Consider the following 20604-nt stretch of genomic DNA (forward strand, 5'->3'; position numbering starts at 1 on the left):
GCCACAGCTCGAGGCAAGGCCCGGGATGAGGTATACTGCAGCGGGTCCACATGCCCCTGCTGGAAGGAGCAGCAGGGCAGGGAGGGAGGGATAAGACCCTGGTGTGGAGTGTGGCTGTGACGGGGAGTGATTCTGGGTCCATCCCTGGGTTCACTCATCCCTATGTGAACCTGTGGCTGGTTCATCTTTCTTATCCCACTCCAGCCCCTCTGGAAGACTCCCCAGCAACAGAGCCGGGCATGGGATAAGGGCCTGGCTATGCAGACATGCTGTTACTGCCACCTCGTGTCCAACTCCGTTTGCATGTGTAGGTTCTAGCTGTAGCATTATTATTATACAAGCTGAGTTGCATGTTAAAACTGTTTCTCTCTCAGGGGACACTGAGTTCATGTTCCAGTATTTCCCAGCAACGTGGAATAAATATTACAGAACTCAAGATCACTAGAAATATTGTTATGATTTCTGTTTTAAATCCCATTGAAAGCTGGCTTTTGTTTAGATTCAGACATTTCCTCTGGAGGGTTTGAAACCCAAACATTGCAGCATGTTGCTAAAACAGGAGAGCCCTAAAATGAAAGCTCACTGTCAGCAAAAGTGAAACTGACTAACCTGGTTAATTTTTGCTCTAGATTCAGCTCAGATAATGAGACTAAAGGGTTCATGGTGAAAAGAAAAGTAGCTGTTTAAAATCTTTTCAGTTTTAATAACCTAAGGTGCTTATTAATAAACAGAGCTTTAAGAGAGACTCTGTACAAATGCCATTGCCCCAACAGCAATCAGAATTCCTGGAGGATGGGAATAAAGTGCCCAACTTTAATTTCATTGAGGCCAGGCAGACATGACCTGTGCTAATGAGTTACAGCACAAATAGCTTTAAAGAACTGATGCTGTAATATTTTCAATGGCCTTTTAGTCATTGATTTATATTTTCGGCAGTGTTACTTATACAAACAGCAAGGATGTGCTACCATGTAATGCATAGGCCAGTACAGTTTGTAAGGTCCTATTATGTGTCCTGTCAGTGGTGCCTGTCACCCATTTATATTTTAAATTTCTCCCCATCTGAGTTTGAGTTTTATTTCAGTGGCTGGGTATTTGCTTCATGGCTTCAGATTACCTGAGTGTAAGCTAGTGCTCAGTGAGTTGCAGCAGGGAATTCTTCCCCACCCAGTGTAAAAGGAGCTCCTGTTTTCCTATCTCTTCTCCTCAAGCCCTGCTTTTCCACTGCTATCCCAGGGGCTGGGCACAAGAGGACGGCTGCTTTCTGAAATACCCTCATGCTTGGCCCCATAGCAGGGCTGCATGCATTCCTCTTTCCCCACTCTGAACAGGGCTGCAGCCTGTGGGGTGTATTCAGCAGCCCACTGGGTCACGGTCCTTTCTGAAATCCTCTTCTGCTGCCTCCTTAAATGTTCCAGCTCTAGCTGGAGAGAAGCAGGTGTGTGTGTTTGGGGGGGAGTCACTTTCTGTAAGGCCTCGAGGGAGGTGCACTGTGTTAATTCCAGCTACATGAACACAGCTTGTCATTGTCCTGTTCACAAAAACCGAAATTGATTTCTCCAGTTCAGAGGCTTGAGAAAGGGTGAAGCTGAGGTGCCATTTTTCTCTCTAGTCTAACCAACACTGGCTTTGTGTTAAAAGTCCAGCCTTTCCTAGAATCCTGGAAGTGTAGGATTGGATGGGACCACGAGAGGTCATCTAGTCCAGGTCCCTGCACTGAGGCAGGACTAAGTATTATCTAGACCATCCCTGACAAGTGTTTGTCTAACCTGCTCTTAAAAACCTCCAATGATGGAGATTCCACAACCTCCCTGGGCAACTTATTCCAGTGCTTAACCACCTTCACAAGAAGATTTTTTTTTTTCCCTGATGTCCAACCTAAACTGCCCTTGCTGCAATTTAAGCCCATTGCTTCTTGTCCTAGCCTCAGAGGTTAACAAGAGCAAACTTTCTCCCTGCTCTGTGTAACAATCTTTTAGGGGGTTGTTTGACATGGGCTTTAACCCCCTGGGCTATGCCTTTTTAAGACAGGAATATGGGAGGTTTCAGCTGTAACACATGCCATGCCTCAGCCAGGTGCTGTTTTTTTTTCTACAGGGATTTTTGGCATGTGCCATCTACCCAATGGCCCAGTTAGATCATAACGTTGCGGGAGAACTGAGTCAATGATCTGCTAATTAAGAGATCTTGACACGGTTGTGACATGCCACCTTGGGAGCACTTGAATAAATAATTAAGTGTCTTGGCTAATACGATCTATAGGGAATAGACAGGACTAGCAGGATCACTGCAGTCCAGTGTGCCAGTTCTCCAGCAGCCCCCCTCGCTGCTGACGTGCTAAGCTGAGGCCCTGGCTATCCCCAATGGCTGGGGAACATGTATCGCTCCAGCCAGCGGAGGGAGGTGAAGGCCTATGGGAAGCTCTGGGGGTGTTTGGCATGTGGTGGTGGTGACCTCTTAATTCTTGCTCATTTTAAAATCCTCTGGGAGTGGGACCCCTAAATCAGACAGTCAGCTCAGTCAGTCATGAGGGTGCTGAGAGCTCCAGTCTGGGTCAAACTGCCCCAGCACACTCCGGATGTGTGGGGCGGGGGTGTGTGTGTGTGTGTGGGGGGGGAAATGTTATTGTGCTCCCTGAACACACCCTGAGCTCAGGGCAGTGGGAGTCCTTCTGGGACCGTCAGGCCTGGAGGCCAAGCAAAGGAGGATTTGGCTGGAGAAGGGTGAGGGTGGAGACCCCAAATAAACTAAATTTGGGGCCTGAGCTAACACCTGGCTCCTAGAGAGCAGGGCTGGGAGGGAATTTCTGTTGTTGGACCAGCTCCTGTTGGGGAGAGACAAGCGTTGGAGCCAGAAACCCCCCCCCTTCGCTGACTCGGGGGGGCACTGAGTGCCACAGCTAAATACAGGGGGGCGCTGAATGTTCAGCGGAAGTAAACCCATTTGAAAGGACCATTCAAGGCTAAGTGGCCTGTTAGCCCCAGACCCTGACGCTGCACCCCTGGGTGGGGATAATTCCAGCCCATGTCTGGTGCTGGCCCAGGGCCCTTTCCCAGACAGCAGATTGTTTCCAACCCTTGTTCACGTCTCCCTCACTGACCCACTTGCATGTGGGACCGAAGGGAAAGAGCAGGGGTGTGAGACGAACCCTGGGCCAGGGCACGTCTGCAAACCCACCCGGACGCCAGGGCTGCCTCCCCGGGGAGCCCAGCTATTTCAGCCCTTCTGTGCATGCTGTGCCTGAGGGGTGGGTGCCGGGGCGAGGGGTGACTGCTGGGGTGACAGACTGCCAGGGCGAGGGTTATGGGAGGAGACCACAGTGCAGTTACTTCAGTCAGACCTGGGTCAAACATGCTCCTTTTCCCCATAATCTCCCCACCATCCCTCAGCCCCCTGTGTGCTGCTGAAGGGCTGGCCCACTAGCCTCCGTGGCCCATGCTAGGGCATCTGCCTTGTTCCCATCAGCCATGGGCACCTTGTCAGCTCCTCATCTGAGCGCTGTCCCTCTCGCATGTTAACGGGGAGGGTCTCGCAGCTGGGAACGGCCCATTCCCCAAGTCCCCCGGGGCTTGAAGTGAACAGATTAAGAGGCACAAAAAGCCATGTCTGGATTTCCTAAGCAGGGGATCTCTGTCTGGGCACCAGATGGCATTAATAGCATTACTCTGCACTGTGTGCAAATGGCCCAGCAGCCTCTGAGCCAGGGCCATGGGGAAGGGGGCACAGGAACACTGAGGGGGCCTCCTGCCGGGCCGGTTTGGGGGGGGGCAGACCCAGCTGCCGGCACCTGAAGGCTGGGACCTGGAATCTACTGGTGAGCAGCTGGCTGGGGCAGAGGTTAAGCTCCAAGGCAGGCTATTATTAGAGTTAAACTGGGAGAAGCCTAACTAAGCCCTTCAGGACGGGGCCACGGGAATCCTGCCCCAAGCTGCCAAGTCCAAGGCGAGGGGCCAGGGAGTGCAGACCTCCCTGGGCAGGAGCGCTCCGACTGCCAGCATCTGCCGCTGTGTCCTGGCACCCAGCTGCAGTGCTGTGGGGGCCGCATGCAGGGGCTGCCAGGGAGAGTTAGGTTGTCTTCTGCATCCCAGAACTCTATGCTACCTCTGCTCCCTGATCCACATGCTCAGACACCCACTGACCCCACAGTCTGGTGTGACTGTCATGGCTTCAGGCTTGGGCTCTGCTCCTCCCTGGGTCTCCTCGCCAGTGGCCAGAGGCTGTAATTAACCAGGGTAACCTCACTTGGTGTGACCTTTGGGGAGCTACAAGCAGACAGGTGCTCTCCCTCCTTCCAGTCAGGGTCTGTCTCCCTGTGTCAGCACTCCACCGGACTGGGGCTTACAGGGAGCAGCAGGACAGTCCATCCAAAGTGAGTGTTGGTTCGTCTGTAAAAGTGCCTCGCACCCCGTGTGGGGATCAGCATCACTATTTATTGTTTATACTAATTATTGATATTCCTATTGTGAAAGCAGTACCAAGAGACAGGGCTCTCTGCTGCAGTACTCCAGTGATGCCTTTATTCATTGGTCAATTTTATAGCTTCCCTCCCTGCTCCTGTAAATCAAAAGCAGCTTTTTTTCCCTTGGGGGGATTCCCTACCCCCTGAGGAGAGCCCATCTGCCCCCCCCCCCGCCTGTGACTGAACGACAAGCTGCTGAGATTAGAACACCTCGCGTCACCTTCCGGCCGAGGAGCTAGAGAGGGCTTTACAGACCCTCATCAAGCCAGTGCCCAGCGAGCAAGGAGCAGCCCATCTAGCTCCAGATGGGGACAGGGAGGTGAAGGTGCTTGGTCAAGGTCACCTGGCTAAGTCAGGACTAGAACCCCAGTGTCCATCGCTTGGGAGAGCCCTGTAGAAATGCATAGGGACTAACCCCCAGGGACCTATAGCCATTGCTCTAAACCCTGCAGAACTGGCCAGTTCTGGAGAGTGAGGCGGGGTTTGTTAGGGTTAGAACTCTAGGGCCGGGCTATCATTCTCCAGACTGTTCACAAGATCCTAGCCCATCACAGGCTACAGGCCTTCTCCACAGGAGCAGCCTCCCAGCTGCCTTCTCTAGCACTGCCTGGGCTGGGTTAAAAGACCAGAACACAACCATAGTGTGAGCAGCAGCAGCGGCTGCTGCAGCATCAGCTGCCACTGCAGCCCCGTGCTCCATGCTGAGTGCTCCTGGAGCAGCCCTGTCTCCGCATGGCAGACCTCAAGGCCCTTGCATGCTGCCTTGACTTTGACACTGGCACATTAATAATGCTTCTGTGCAGCATAATTATCCATAAATAAATAAATGATCATGCTGTCGGGGGTGCTGACAAGGAGAACTCCACTGCTTCCAGCACCGGGAGCCTACAAGATTTATTTATTCATGGCCATGGGGGGGCGTAGTGGAGAACTCCCCACTCCCTGGCATGACAGCAGCTCCCACAGGCTCTGCTTGTTCCTCTCTGGTGCATGCAGCTCCAGAGCTTGTACAGCAGCTCAGGTCTGTCTGCAGATCTCAGGCACAGCAGTTCTGAAACCACAGACCTGAGGTCAGCTCCTGGCTACGCTCCGTCCCCTTTGTGCTGCTTTGGCAGGCCAAAGGGAGTGGGAACAGAGCCCTTCTCCCCAGCTGGACTGGCCCCAAGCAGGTATAGAATAGGTATAGCTGGCTCCTTTGGCAGCCATCCTGCAGCCCCTGGCATAGGGAGCAGCATGGGGAAACGGTGTGGCCAGAGTGCACTGTGCCTAGCCATCTCCATCTGGCAGATAGCCTCCACCTGGCAGAGCCTAGAGCAGCCCTCAGGCTGCTCTAAATTCCTTTGTGGCAGAGGGGCTGTGCTCAGGGGTCCAGCTTACAAAACTGTGGGCTTGCCATTCCCTTCCCCCACAGGGGTGCTGCATCCCTGCCATCTCCCAGGGTGGGTTTATAATCCATGCAATGTGATTGCTCCCAGTGTGCTGCTGGCAGGTGCTGAGCACGAGCACCCACTGGTGGTGCAGGGAGTTGAGGTTGTCACACAGAGGGCAGATTTTAGCTGTTTGTTAATAAAAGCTCTACTGAGCAAGCTGGTCTGTCTGCCAGGGCCCCGAGGGAAGGGAAGACCTGCCCTCCCAGCTACATGTGCCTGAAGCTCTGTCACAGGCAGGGGGCTGCCCCTGCTCCACCTCAGCCTGCATTTCCCCCACTCTCTCCATTGCTGGAAGGGAACAGGGTGGTTGGTGGTTATGCACCCCAAGTGCTAGGCATGCCTGGTGCTCTGTGAGCATCAGACGAGACAAGGTGCCCCCACTGATGAGTACTCGAGGCAGAGGACACAAAGCATGGGCCAGTGGGGTGACAAGGCCAGTGGGGCGACAAGGCCAATGGGGCAGGGCAGTATTCAGACAGTGCATGTGAAGTGTTGGCCGGGAGCCACAGGGTGGGGCTGGGGCGGGCACAGTACAGATGGAGTCAGGCCTGCACTTCCGGCTGCTGTACCATTTTACCACCAACTTTCCATCAATCACACAATTATCAGGGAAACCTCTTGAGTGGACCCAGCGACTTGGATGGGAGCCACAGCTCATGGGCCAATGCCGGAGGGTTTTCTAATGCCCTCTGGCCATCGCAGTGCCTGGGGAAACCTCCCCCAGGGAAACAAGGGGAGAAGGCACAGATATCTGCAGGGATCCTGCAGGAACATGAGTGAGGGGAGCAGAGAGGGAGAGATGAAAGGGCCAGGGGCAGCAGGGGGAACGAGAGAGGGAGATGAGAGACCGAGGCAAAGAGGATTTAGATGTAGAGGGGGAATGAGAAAAGAAGTGAAAGAAACTGAGGAAGGGACAGAGTGGGAGGGAGAAAGGAGAGAGGTGTGAGGTAGAGGAGTAAGAGCCTGTAAAATGGCAGGCGAGATCCTTGCCAGGCACTCTCCTCCCCATCCCTGCTCTCAGGCCCCTGGAGGCACTTCTGCTGTGCCCAGGATCCTGCTGCCCATTAGCAGGGCCGGCTCCAGACCCCAGCGCACCAAGCACATCCCTGGGGCGGCGAGCCGCAGGGGGCGCTCTGCCCGTCGCCGGGAGGGCGGCAGGCGGCTCCGGTGGACCTCCCGCAGGCATGCCTGTGAATGCTCCACTGGAGCCATGGGACCAGCGGACCCCCCGCAGGCACGTCTGCAGGAGGTCCACCGGAGCCGCGGGGCTGGCGACCGCCAGAGCGCCCCCGCGGCGTGCCACCGTGCTTGGGGCGGTGAAATTCCTAGAGCCGCCCCTGCCCGTTAGCTGAGGCAATTGGGGATATAATCCTGAATAAACAGGATTTGAGATGTGGAAGCCCCTACAGCCCCTTGGTTAGCACTGGGCCAATGTCACACAGGTCTATTTTCAGTTGTATTTTAACCTTGGGGGGGAGAAGAAACTTTGTTTTTGATACCAAGCAGTCCCTTGGGATTTCTCCCACACTCCTCTGAGCCATTAATCTTCTCAATCTAAATCTGCCTTGTGACATAAAGGAGATTGGGTAAATAATACCCCTTTGACAACTGGAGTATCTTTCTCCTCTGGGAGGATCTTAAAGAAGTCTCTCCCCTTTTCGTGGAATCTAACATAGCTCCTGCTGCGTCTGACTGGGCTGGGGACAGAGCCATGGGGCATGGGACAAATTATCTTCCAGGGGGGATCAGAGTGAATAAAGGCTTGGGTTTAACTTGGCCTCAGGGCTCTTGGGTGCTTTCCTATAGGAACTCTTGACATCAGAAACAGAAGCGCAAAAAATACCTAGGGTTGCCCTCAGTCGGCAGGTGGAAGGAAAGCAAATATTAGGCAGACTCTCTCAGGATGTGAAAATTACTGACCCAAACCCTTGAGTCCATAATCAAGGAAAACTCTCATTGAGTTTTGCCTGACAGGATTTATTGAAAATTGAGACAAGACTTCAGGATTTGGCTTCTTGCCTTTAGAAATGTCCTGTCCTGTGTTACTAACACCATCTTAGATAATCAGAACTCAAAGAAATAATAGCTAGACTTTTGCTTCTCGTTACTTTCTTTTTTTGGGGTGTCCTGCACTAGCTCAGTGCATTTAGGTTTCCAAGAGAGACAGAAAAAATATTAAATTATATTGATTTAATTGAAACTTTAAAAAAAAGTATAAACTTCTTTCTATACCTATTATATTTTGTAATATGTATGCATACCCCCAATCCAATTGCATGTACACACATATATGGTTTATAAACTATTTAATATGTGTAAAATCCACTCCCACTCCGTACTGAGTTGTATTGTAGTGCATATGTGTGCACACATCCATGTATTTTACAAGCCTTAAAGAACTATTCAACAACAACAACCAAAATCCCAAGCAGCCCTGTGATCACAGGTATTCACTTCTCACTTCGGGAGGCCTCTGCGCAGAAGAAATTCTAGGTCATGACAGCAGCACCAAGCACCTCCCTGCCTGGCATGCCAGTTGGCCTCTGTTGGAGGGGGACGGCTCAGGACTGGAAGAGGAGAATGCGTTATGGGCTGCATGAAGATGTATAGATCTCCACAGGCACCAGGGGTGAGGCTGGAGGAGAATGGGCAGAGCTTCAGAGGGGGAAGCTTTCTAGGCCATGCTGTCTCTCGTCCTTTGCTTTCATAAAGGTCTAAGCTTCCCTGGACCCGTCAAATCCCCAGGGTAACTCCACTGACTCCATCCCGGTGACTCCCAGGAGGCCTACAGGGAAATGTCAACACAAAAAGTCTTCTGATTAAACAGTCGAGCACTAAATGGTGACGAATGCAGCCCATGAGAAACACGTGACAACGCAGAGGCGATGAGGCCAGGCTGGTGAGGAGGCAGGCGCATGCTTCGTTCTCCCGTTGTCTGGCTCCCTGGATGCCCCCACATCAATCAGTAACAAGAGGGCTGCCAAAAAAGCAGCACGGCAAGGTAATAAATTGTCCCATTGCCCAAAGCAAATAACATTTCAGTCCTTAGTTCCACATTACACATGCCCCATGGCAGTTGTTATTACACAATAACCAATTGCACCTAAGACAGATGCCTTCCCCCTACTGCAGCCAAGGGGTTCCCATGAGCAGCAAAGAATGCAGAAGGCCCGGGGATGTGCGTCGGAGAGAGGGATGGAGCATGAGCAGTCTGTATTCTGCACCTGGGATGCCTGCAGCTCCCGTCTCCAGTCTTAGCTACGTAGCTTGAGCAGTGGAAGTGTCCCGGGGGAACTGGAAGCTCATGCACAAATGAAGGATCCTCATGCCACCATTTGCACTTGCTCTAGCCTTGCTCATGGAATTTGGCCCTGGTGAAACCACAGAGTAACTCACCAACCTGCTCTCCCTACCTCATTCAGCCTACAGCTGCACCTCTCTGCACTCCAGCCATTGTCAGAACTAGTCGTCTTCTGCCTGTGGCCAGCAAATGCAGTCAGGACCAGATTTTTCCAAAGAGCTCAGGGTGGGATTTTCAAACATGCCTAAGCCCTGGTCTACACACAGCCCCTGGTTCGAACTAGGGTACGCGAATTCAGCTACGTGAATAATGTAGCTGAATTCGAACTACCCTAGTTCGAATGACTTACCCGTCCAGACGCCGCGGAAGCGAACTCCGCGGCTCCAAGGTCGACTCCGGCAACTCCTCCTGCCGCGGTGGAGTACCGGAGTTGACCGCGGCGCTTCCGGAGTTCGAACTATCGCGTCTAGATCAGACGCGATAGTTCGAACTCCGAGAAGTCGAACTCGCTGCGTCGACCCGGCGGGTAAGTATAGACGTGGCCTTAGTGATTGATTCAGGAGCACAGATCTTGTTGAAAGTCTCTGGGAGCTGTTCTCCTAAATCACATAGGCACTTTAGAAAAATCCCACCTTTGCCCTCACTTGGGCACCCTAATAAGTCGCCCACTTTTAGAAGTTACTCAGCATGCCTGGGTGCATGGCGGGGGCTGGGACATTGGGGCTCATTTGAACTGTGACAATGGCAAGTCAATCTCAGAAGAAGCCCTACAGATTCTTCCCCCTTGTTTGTGTGTCTTCATGCTCTTCCTCTTGGCTGTTTGTGTACTTGTTGTCTTTGTACAGCTTTTGGGATGGGGGGGCTATGAAAAGCACAGTTGTATTGTCTGGGCCCTTCGCGGAGCTGAGCTGGATGTTATAGATTTTTCTTTACAAGCTGCAAAGTGGAAAGTCCTTGGCACCGACCTGCTTAAACAGCCATAGATATGGCTAAGTGCGGAACTGGGTCCTGGACACCTGGCTGTCACTGGAACAAGATACACAGGCTGCTCCTGGACAGGGTATCAGCATAACAGAAATTGGCACCCCAAATGAAGAGCCCATTGCTACCTCTTTAGGAAAGATTTGGGGACATCCACAGACCAGTGTGTTCTCTTTCAGGCTTTGCTGAATCCCGAGAGATGGAAGCTTTGACATCCCCCAGGCCTTTGTTGCATGACAGGATTGTGTATAGAGAGAGCAGGTGGGTGAGGTCATATATATATTTTTTTTCTCTTATATACAATACAAGCTATGGCCTCACTCAGCTTGTCTCTCTGATTCCTGGGGCCGACACAGCTACAGCTAAACTGCATAGGAGGAATATTGTGCATAGCGCTTCTCTTCACTGTGGTGCTCAACACTAGGGGGAGGCATGAAACAAGCTTATTTCCTGGAAAGATTTCCCTGGGCCCGTGACCGAGGAGCCACACGGAGCATTCTGAGCCGAGGGGATGAACGGTCCCAGCACCAGAGCCCTGTGCTTGCAGGGTGACCAGACAGCAAGTGTGAAAAATTGGGACAGGGGGTGGAGGTAATAGGAGCCTGTATAAGAAAAAGCCCTAAATATCAGGACTGTCCCTATAAAATCGGGACATCTGGTCACCCTAAGTGCTTAGCCCCTCACTAAGCTGCCTGTCTTCACCACCCAATGCACCAATATGTTGAGTTTATTTAAAGAGGACATTTCCTTGAACTCCAGGTATTCTGGTCCATTTGTACAGCGCGCTGAACTTCCAGGTCTGGTCTCCAGCTTTACCCTGAAGGGGGGGACACAAGCACCTGACAAGCGGTGGGCAGGGCCGGCTCCAGACCCCAGCGCGCCAAGCAGGCGCGTGGGGCGGCATTGTCGGGGCAGGGCGGCATTTGGCTCCGGCGGACCTTCCGCAGGCATGACTGCGGCGGGTCCCCTCTTCCCGCGGCTCCGCTTGAGCTCCCGCAGGCATGACTGCGGCGGCTGCGCTGGTCCCGCGGCTCGGAGGGAGCTCCCGCAGGCATGACTGCGGTGGGCGTGCTGGTCCCGCGGCTCGGACGGAGCTCCTGCAGGCATGACTGCGGCGAGTCCCCTCTTCCCGCGGCTCTGCTTGAGCTCCCGCAGGCATGACTGCGGCGGCTGCGCTGGTCCCACGGCTCGGAGGGAGCTCCCGCAGGCATGCCTGCGGATGCTTCACCGGAGCCGGGACCAGCGCACCCGCCGCAGACACTTCTGCCCCGGCCGCGGGACCAGGGAAGGGCGGCGAGCGTGCCGCCCTGCGTGGAGCGGTGTAATTTCTAGAGCCGCCCCTGGTGGTGGGATGGCTCACTTTGCCCCCTCCTGAAGCCATTTCTGGGGTGGAGCATGGTAGGAGGTGCTCATTTAGGATCCAGTTCTCCAGCCCACAGGGGGTGGGTGGAATGCTGCACCCACCCTGAGCCCCACTAACATACTTACCCTCCCAGGGCAGTGCTGCTATTCCCATTTCCCAGATAGGAAGCTGGGGCACAGAGAGACTAAGGCCCAGATCTCCACAGGCCCTTAGGAGCCTAACTCCCTATGATTGCAGATTAGCCCACTCATAGGCGCTTCCCCCCCAGCACACTTAACTAGGAGCTGGCCTTTAAATCTGGCAGGGAGCTGCAGCCCTCTAATGGCCCTTTTGTTACAAGCTGCTGCAGGCTGGACGTCTCCTCCCCTGCTGTCAGGACTGTTGTTCTGGCTGGGGCAGACTGGCACGTCCTGCACACCATGCTGTAGACCAGAAAGGACTCTCCCTAAGGGGAGAAGTCTCCTCACCCCAGCGTACAGAGTGGGAAAGGGAGACACAGAGGAGAAGGTGCTATCCTGAGGTCCCCCAGCGGGTCAGTGGTGGCTGGGCTGGGCTCTGCAACATGTCTCGGCGGGAGCCATCTGGGTGCCCACAAAGCGAGGAGTGGATCAGCACACAGTCTGGCTGCACCGCAGGCTGGGCTGGGGAGTACTATCGAATAACTGAAACCCTAGGGGGATTGAGCTCAGTGGGGTTGGGGAAATAGGGCAATGGGAATGCAGTTGCAGCCTTTGGGACCACTCAGAGTTGAGTAAAACTCCTGTCCTCTGGCAGTTACACAGGCTGCTGAGACTTTCCATTTTATGGTGTATTGGGAGCTGTCACTATCAATTTCAGGAGTTTTTCCTGGTCCTGCTTGCAGGTGAGGGGATTCAGGGGAAGTGTGTGAGCTGGGCCTAGCAGCAAGCCGTTTGCAGCTGGTGGCCAACAGTAAGGTGTAGGTGGATTGAATGTAGGGAGCATCCTGCTTTCTCTCTCTGTTTTGGGGTTCTTGTGCGCTATTGTTCTGAATTCTGAGCAATCAAGGTGTGTTATATCCCAACCTTCCAGTAAGAGTATTCTGTGGTTTTTTTCATCTAACTTCTCTGCTTTCTGCTGTGAAATGTAACAAGTTTAAGTCCATGTGCACTGCCCCTCTCTGCCCTGGTTTGGATTCAGACTCGCCTGACCCTTATCAATGGAGCAGCTCTGGCGTGAAGCTTCCTGCCCTAGTGTGCGTGTTCCAGTGTCAGCTATGTGGAGCCTTTTAAAATCCCACCAGATGGTTCCAAGGCACTGTCTAGTGGGTACAGTAGGGGCTGGGATCTAGTCCCAGCTCTGCCACTGACTTGCTGCCTAGCCTGTGGGAAGTCCCTTATCTCTCTGCTACCTCCCCAGGGGAAGTGTCAGTGAAGTGCTGGCAAGGAGGGGGATCGTATTCCTGCTATCGTCATTAACGTTGCCTCTTGGAGGGTTTATTGTCCAGGGAAGTGTCAGACTGTTATTGGCCTTAGAGCAAAGGCTGGCGAGGGTAAATGTGAGGGTTGCCTTGGGATTGCTGGGCTGCTCGCTTGGCCCTAGGGCATAGGCACAGTTTGAATTCTATATTTGGGGAGGCAGCTCTGGTCAGGCCAACAGGGCCACGGATGTGGTGGTGGTGGGGAATTCAGAGCCTGCCTGAGGCTTGCAGTTTGGGGTGGGGGGCCAACACCCTCCTATTCCCCCCCCCCCCCCAACTACGCCTATGTGCTGGGGTGCTTCTGGCCTGAGCAGCCGACCTGGGCCTGGCAGACCTTTTCCAGAGCCTGTCCTGGTGGGCATGGGTGCAGTCCACATGCGTTCACTCTCCTTGCATTAGAAAATATTTCCAAGGGAGGCTGATGCTGGGGGAAAAAGGAAATGGAGAGACTCTGCTTATTGGCAGAACAGCTACAGCAGTGGCTCTCAAACTTTTGTCCTGGTGACCCCTTTCACACAGCAAGCCTCTGAGTGTAACCCCCCCCTATACATTAAAAACACTTTAACACCCTTATAAATGCTGGAGGCAAAGTGGGGTTTGGGGTGAAGGCTGATAGCTCATGACCCCCCCATGTAATAACCTTGGGACCCCCAGGGAGTCGCAACCCCCAGTTTGAGACCCCCTGAGCTACAGCAAGGCAAGCTGTCCCACTAGCCTGCCTCAAGTCTGCCGTGGAGGGACGGCTCCATGAGAAACTCGACTTACCATGGGTCATTCTGTCATTGGCTTCAGCTCCAGGCTGCTAGCAGCCCCCAGGGCAGGGACGATGGCTGTGATTGGTGATGACTGGAGTGAGACCCCTTCAGACAGGCCCCCCCGTGTCCATCAGACTGCAACAACTTCCAGGCACTCACTGCTGACTGTCAGGCTCAGGGCCAGAGGCTTTCACCAGGCCACTCTGAGCTATCGAGTCCCCGGCTGGGCCCTACTCTGCAAATGCTCCCCTGGGTTCGAACTGGCACAAATCCTGCTCCAGTGAGTGGTGTCCAATGTTGTTTGTGCTGGCTGCATGATCCGGAGGGAAATCATTTGCAATGAGAAAAGGGAGAGGCTCTCGGGGCTCTGAGGGCTAGAAATACAGTGGGGTCCAAGATGAGCAATGAAGAGATGAGTTTTTGCAGTTATTCCTCACCCCGCTGTCATCAGTGGGATACAAACCAAGGGCCTTCAGAACTGCAGCACAGACCTCTGCCCCTAATAGAATGAGCTGCTACCGGCTAGTAGACCAGTCGCTAGGGGAGGGCTGTGACACACACTTTTCCCATGTGTTACACTTCTACTGTCTCACTTTCATGGAGCCTCATCTGTGCTGCCAAAAGTGTGGCTTAGGCCTGAACAAATCATGTATTGGATGACTTTCACCTCCGTCAGCTTACAGCTGTATAAACCCCGGGGCATCACTCTGGGTCCCCGGCGGGGGCCCTTAGCCTGCTACCAGCTGGCTGGTTTGAACACTTGCGGAAAGGAATCTTAAAAACGCTTCCCATGAGTATCCCAATGGCAAGCTCCTAGAATGGCTATGCTAGTAAAACCCATTGGCACCAATGTGTGTGGGAGGTGCACTCCGGCAGGGCACCCCAGGGGCGGGCTTGGCCGGAGCCAGCTCCAAGATGGAGCTAGCTGCCTGCTGTCAGGGATCAGAGGGCCAGTAGTGTAGCGTGTGTCTGAGTGTAGGGAGCATGGAAGCTAAACAGCCTCCTCTGAACGATGGATGGGAGGAATAAAGGGGCTGCAATGAAAGGGACTGGCCAGCTGAAAGACTGGACCAGAGCTGCCAAGAGCACAGGTTTGTGCTTGTCACCCAACCTGCCCAGCATCCAGCTGTTTCTCTGCCCTCTCTCTGGCTGCTTTCACAGTGGCCAGCAGAGGTAGTTTTGTTCTGGGGGGAGGGATGCTGTTTAATCCCTTTCTAGCCCTGCCGCCTAGGTGGGAGTGACCAGGGCAGGGCTGTCCAGAGGGGAGTGCAAGGGGGGCAATTTGCCACAGGCCCCGCAGGGCCCCCCACGGGAATATACTATTCTGTAGCATTGCAACTGTTTTTTATGGAAGGGACGCCTGAAATTGCTTTGCCCCAGCCCCCTGAATCCTCTGGGTGGCCCTGGACCAGGGAACTTATCAGCGACGCTGAACAGCAAGGGAAGCTAACAATGAAACATGGAGCAGTGTGTGCTCCCCCTCCTCATGTGCTGTGAATGGATATCTCCAAGGCCCCGACCACGCTGTGCCAACATGCCTCCCGACAGTGCCTTCTCCTGTGCCTCCCAGCCCACACACCTCGGTCTCATCGGGTGCTTGGAGTGGGAGTGCCACAGCTGCACCTGAAGCTGGCGTTCCTGCACGGAAGAGGAAGCTATTGTTGCAGTTTGGATGGCCAGCAGATTCCTGCTATCAGCCTTCCCTTGGCTGCCTTCTTTGTAACAGCTGCCAGCAGGGAATGAGGGTAGCCAGTCAGCATGTGTCCAGGGTGGGAGGCTCCCACCCTCGCCTCAGCGAGGGGTTTGGGGGAGGAAATGGGCTGGTTCACCAGAGGGATGGGGGAGCAGGCTGGGGGATGGTTTGCAGAGGATTAAAATCCTGGCCCCATTGAAACTACTGGCAAAACTCCCATTGACCCCACAGGCCCTGGATTGGGGTCGTTACACCCATTTCACTGGTAGGGAGACTGAGGTGCAGAGAGGGGAAGAGATGTGCCCAGCAAGCCAATGGCAGAGCACTGAATAGAACCCAGGTGGCCTGCCCCTTGACCACAAGGTAGTGCTGCTTCCCTGAGACAGATTCCCTCCCTGCTGGGCTTCCGCCTAGTTACTGAACAACCTGTCCAGAGGGTCTTCCACCTGGCTGGACTGGGATGGCAGAGAGAGGCTGTCCTTGTGGCACTGCCGGCTGGGAGCAGAAGGACCATTAATCTTGCATGTGAGCCTGTTCTTGCGAGACTTCCAGCCCACTTCTGCAGGCTCAGCTCAGGCTAGGATGAGAACCCACAGTTGGGTGCTTCTCTGGGCCCAGGTCTAGGGACTGCTTCAGCTGGTTCAGGTCCAGAGTGCTCTTCCATTGGGGTCAGTGCTGTAGCAGGGCCCCAGCCTGGTGCCGGGAGGCAGCATCGGTCAGCTGGAGCGTGACCCTGAGGCCCTGACCACTTGTCCTTCCACTCCCTCTCTAAAGCTCACCTCTGCCAGGATGCCTGCAAAGCACTGACCAGTGGCTGCTTGTTCTGCTGATCACAGGCATCTCGCTGTTGTTACTGTAGCAGCTAGGAGCCTCAGCTGTGGCTATGTACAAACGCAGAACAGAAGGACAGTCCCTGCCCTAAGGAGCTTACAATCTGAGTAGGAGACGAGACAACGGATGGATACAGGCAGACCAATGGGTCAGTACGAGGAAACAATGAGACAGTATTACCAGCACGGTAAGCAGTGGTCTCAGTACCTTAGCCGTTGTCTTTGTTCTTCCCCCTCTCTCTGTTGCACCCACCTGGCGCCTCTTGTCACATACTTAGCTTGGGCCCTGCCACAGGGAACTTGCAGCTTTTTATTTTCAGTGTGTGCAGTGCCTAGCACATTGGGCCCTTGATCTCACTTGGGGCCTCTAAGTGTTACTGTAATTCATATTATTAATAATAGTTTGTGCTCGTTACAGATCTCAGGGAGTTCTCTGCTGTAGGAGAGAGATTTACCCTGGTACCCTGGCCAAACTCCAATTCAGGGAATTGCATTCTGCCTCCCTAAATTAGTTACTTATTTTATTGATATTTTAAGGCTCCTGAGGCTATAGCAAGCTCTATCCTGCAGTTTCAATTGGATAGGTTATTTTTCATTTGCAGACCTAAACTACTGTGGCATATTAACTGTGCAATATTAAACAGCTGCTGTGTTCCACTCCAGAGGTGGCTGCATTTCAGTGGTAGGTGAAGTGAACCTCCATATATTACTTACATTTACCTCACATGAGTGAGTGTTGTTTGGATAAGAGGCCATATTTGGTTCTCAGTTACTCTGTCGTAAGGCAGGAGTGAGTCCACTGGCCTCAAGATTTATGCTAGTGAGAGCAGAATAAAGCCCCATGTCAAAGTGCTTTGAGATCCTCGGAAGAAAAGCACAAGTGTGTAGAAAGCTAGAGGTGCAAAGTGTTGTTCTTACCAATTCAAGCTGCCCCTGTGACTGAGTGTATTTGCAAGGGGCAGAGGCACGGGCTCCCCAGAAGTGCCCTGCTAGTAATTCAGACTCACTGGCCCCCTGCGCTAGCTGGCCCACCTTCCCCAGCTGCTGGTGAGTTCCCGACTGGGGGAGGAGGTGACAGGAGCATCAGGTGGGTGAGCTTGTTGCCCTGAGATGGCCGGGAATATCAATTTCTTCACTGAGTAGCCCACGTGCAGAGGTTGGCTCTGGAGCCAGCAATTGACATGCTCCTCCACTCCCGAGGTAATGACTGGAGTGGAGCCTGCAGCATGCTCTGTGCCCTGGCAGCGTCTCTGCCTTGGCCTCTCCGGCAGGACAGGCAGGCTGCAAAGCCTGGGGACCGAGGAACTCTGGGAGAGTAGGGACTCCACAGAGGGTGTGTGTGTGTGTGTGTGTGTGTGTGTGTGTGTGTGTGTGTGTAAAATAGATACACACCCCTACAATACACATCACTGTTATAGAAATTCCATCAATGTGCCATAGAAGCCATGAGAGATGAACAGAAGGTCAACACTAGAACTGCTACCGTGTCACAGCTGCAGCTGCGCTGCTGGAGCCTGTAGTGTAGACACTCCCTGCAGTGACAGAAAGGGCTCTTCCGTGGCTGTAGTAAATCCCCCTCTCCGAAAGGCGGTAGCTAGATCCATGGTCCACAAAAGAATTCTTCTGCCAGCCTAGCGGTGTCAGCAGTGGGGCTTAGGTCAGCTTCGTTACATCACCCAGGTGTGGTTTTGTCACAGCCCTGATGTACTTACACTGGCCTAACCTTGTATTGTAGACCAGCCCCGAGACAGCTTTTTTCAGGGAGCACAGTCACTAGCTTGGAGCAGAAAGGGAGACAAGGACATGCAGGGATGGAGTGGAGGAAAAGGAATGGAACAGGAGGGATCATAGACTCATACAATTGTAGGACTGGAAGGAACCTCAAGAGGTCAGTCCCCTGCACTCAAGGCAGGACCAAGTATTATCTAGACCATCCCTGACAGGTGTTTGTCCAACCTGCTCTTAAAAACCTTCAATGACAGAGATTCCACAACCTCCCTGGGCAATTTATTCCAGTGCTTAACCACCCTGACAGTTAAGTTTTTCCTAATGTCCAACCTAAACTGCCCTTGCTGCAATTTAAGCCCATTGCTTCTTGTCCTATCCTCAGAGGTTAAGAAGAACAATTCTTCTCCCTTCTCCTTGTAACAACTCTTTTCCAGAATAAACAAACCCAATTTTTTCAATCTTCCCTCATTGGTCATGTTTTCTAGACCTCATTTTTGTTGCTCTTCTCTGGACTTTCTCCAGTTTGTCCACATCTTTCCTGAAATGTGGTGCCCAGAACTGGACACAATACTCCAGCTGAGGCCTAATCAGCGCAGAGTAGAGCGGAAGAATTACTTCTCGTGTCTTGCTTACAACACTCCTGCTAATACATCCCAGAATGATGTTCGCTTTTTTTTGCAAGTGTTATACTGTTGACTCATGTTTAGCTTGTGATCCACTATGACCCCTCAGATCCCTTTCCGCCATACTCCTTCCTAGGCAGTCATCTCCCATTTTGTGTGCATGCAACTGATTGTTCCTTCCTAAGTGGAGTACTTTGTATTTGTCCTTGTTGAATTTCATCCTATTTACTTCAGACCATTTCTCCAGTTTGCCCAGACAGATGAAGGACTGTTTTCTCTAGCAACTGGAGGATGGGCTGGGCAGGGCAACCAGGTCTCCTGGGTCCTATACGTGGTGCTGCCACTGGCTTGCTGTGTGACCATGGGCAGGTGCCATTCTGTGCCTGAATGTCCCTTTCTATACAATGAGAGCAGTCCTCCCGGGGGGGGGGGGGCACGCACTGCACTCACAGAGCCCCTCTTATGGGCAGAGCTCACAATGCTTTGCAAAGGTGGGCAAGGATTGTTTCAAGTCTTTAACAGGCTGGTCTGCCCCTTAGAGGGTCAGGAGGCCTGTGGCTAGCCAGCCCTCTTCAGTCAGTCCTACCTGTCCCATAATTAGCTGCCTCCCAGCCAAAGGGGGTGGGGCTAATTGGGGTCATGTGACAGTTTGAAACACCTGGGCCCCATCAAAAGGCCGAGAACTCAGTTTGGAAGCAGTCAATGTCCAGGGAGCAAGGTGGGTTCCAGCAGAAGGCCTTGGAGAGAGCCTGGGAGCTGGGCTGAGGTCCCCGAGTGGAGAGGCTTACAGGGGGCCTGGGGGTCCAGCCTGCAGGGTGGGCTGAAGAAGCTTTTTGTTGGGACTCGTTACCTTAGAAGAGGGTTGAATTCAGAGTGACCTAGCTGGAGGGCTGAGCCCACAAGGGAGGCAGGGAACCCTTTCAGTGCCATGCTTAGCCAGCTCACATCTGCAGACAGAAGGCTCGGTGGAGATGCAAACAGCTGTTCTCACAGACTCTGTGAGTGTGGGGGTGGATGACTGACCCTTTGGGGGTGATAGATGCTCCTAAAGGGGGAGGGAAAGGAGAATGCAGGCTGTGTCAATGGCAGGTGGAAAAGGAGAGAGAAGCTCCCAGGGGATACAGGACTGGGAACCTTGGAGTTCTGGTATCACTGACTTATTGTGTGGTCTTATGTAATGTCACCTCCCAGTGCTTCTGTCTTCCCCAGCTGTGCGGGGAGGATAATGCTTACCTGCCTCCTGGGAGCACGGTGTGGGGTTATCTTGCTAGTGGTTCTCCAGCATGTACAAAGAGCTCTAGAAACATTAAGAATTAGTAGGAACTAGAGCTGGTCAAAAAATGCCAAATCACTTTCATCAGAATCTAGTTTTGTTTTGTTTTTTTAATTCCTCGGGGGGGGGGGGGGCGGACATTTTTTGTTTTTAGAAAAAAAAATAAAATGAAAATCCAGCTCTCTTGCATTCTCAGACTAGTTCAGCAGTGCTGTAACTAGGCCAGGTGCACAGTAGGGTTGAACTTGGCCATCTGTTGGCTGGAATAGGATCTGCGTAATTGACTGTCCTAGGCCCTGTATCACTAACAAGTTAAAGGAGAGTTTACTTAAGTGCAAACAGTGGGGGTGGTGCCTTTTTGTAGTGGGAGGAGTTGTTCTGCCCCCCAAATTGCCACAGCGGTGGGCAAAGCGGGTTACAGCCTACATGGGAGAGAAGGGGAACAGAATGGGCTACAACGGGGCAATGACTGATGTGAATGCAGCTTCTAGGGATGGATAAGCAGAACGGGGTGTGTATATACACACTTGAGAGAGAGAACTAGAACTGTCTGTTCTGAATCGCTCTACGTAAGTGCAAAACCAACTTTCCTTCATGGGGCACAACCACCGTCCCCACAACAATCTGTATCTTACCCCTCTCTTTCTCTTTTATTTTTATATAGCTATACTCTCTGTAGCCTTCTATGCATGTTTCACTTTACACGTGTGAACAGCCCTAGCCAAGGGGG

The sequence above is a fragment of the Mauremys mutica genome, chromosome 22, assembly GCF_020497125.1.
Source record: "Mauremys mutica isolate MM-2020 ecotype Southern chromosome 22, ASM2049712v1, whole genome shotgun sequence".
NCBI classification, from domain to species: Eukaryota; Metazoa; Chordata; order Testudines; family Geoemydidae; genus Mauremys; species Mauremys mutica.